We start from the raw sequence: 842 nt of genomic DNA, 5'->3' as shown, positions 1-842 counted from the left end.
TGTTTTTTGTTTTTTTGTTAATCTACTAAAATCTTTACCCCTTTCTCAAATCGAGCCTATCTCAGTTGGTGTGATGTCTGACACATAGACTGTAAAAAAATATGGACGACGCACCTTCAATCTCTTGTAGACAAGAATGACTCCTAAGCGATTGAGGTCTTCTGTTGTTGGATGTAATAATGAACATAGCAGTCGTCGTTTGCTCTCGACATCTGAGCCGCTGAAGACGCAGTGGATTATGTTTGTTTTTGAAGGGAATACACCCCCAATCTATCTAAATGCGTCTATGTTCGTGCAAATCATTCATGATCCAGCTTCACCAACAGAAGAAGTGAGTGTAAGATTTTTTTAACGAATCGCCTTTCCTAATAATGTGCTAATTAGCAAGTTTCAAGATGAATGTGGCTAAAGTAAACAGTTTTATGTTTCATTAATAAAATTACAAAGCTCAGTGCACAATTTGCCACACCACAAACTGTCAAACACATTTTACCAGTGTTGGATTACAAATTTAAGAATCTGGTTAAAATATGCTGATCCTATGTTCTGACATAGAATCACATGAAAAACTAAGGTGAAGTACATTGTATTTAGCATTTAAGGTAAATTACATCAGACAAATGATTATCTTAAGCAAAGTGTAGCAAAAGGTTCCTGTCTGTTCCTGTTCTCCTATTGTTAGTAAAATGAACCAGATTACTGAGACGATCACCTTTTGTTTGTAATGGCTCTTGGTGCCTCTGTCCCAGTCTTTGAGTAGTTATGCTGATTGGAATAGTACTGTCAGACTGATTGGATTAGCACCTATGCATTTGAATGACACTGTTATGCTGATGAGATCA

Source organism: Sinocyclocheilus anshuiensis, unplaced genomic scaffold (assembly GCF_001515605.1).
Source record: "Sinocyclocheilus anshuiensis isolate Anshui unplaced genomic scaffold, SAMN03320099.WGS_v1.1 scaffold3299, whole genome shotgun sequence".
In the NCBI taxonomy this organism is placed as follows: domain Eukaryota; kingdom Metazoa; phylum Chordata; class Actinopteri; order Cypriniformes; family Cyprinidae; genus Sinocyclocheilus; species Sinocyclocheilus anshuiensis.
This window is presented reverse-complemented; position numbering follows the sequence as displayed.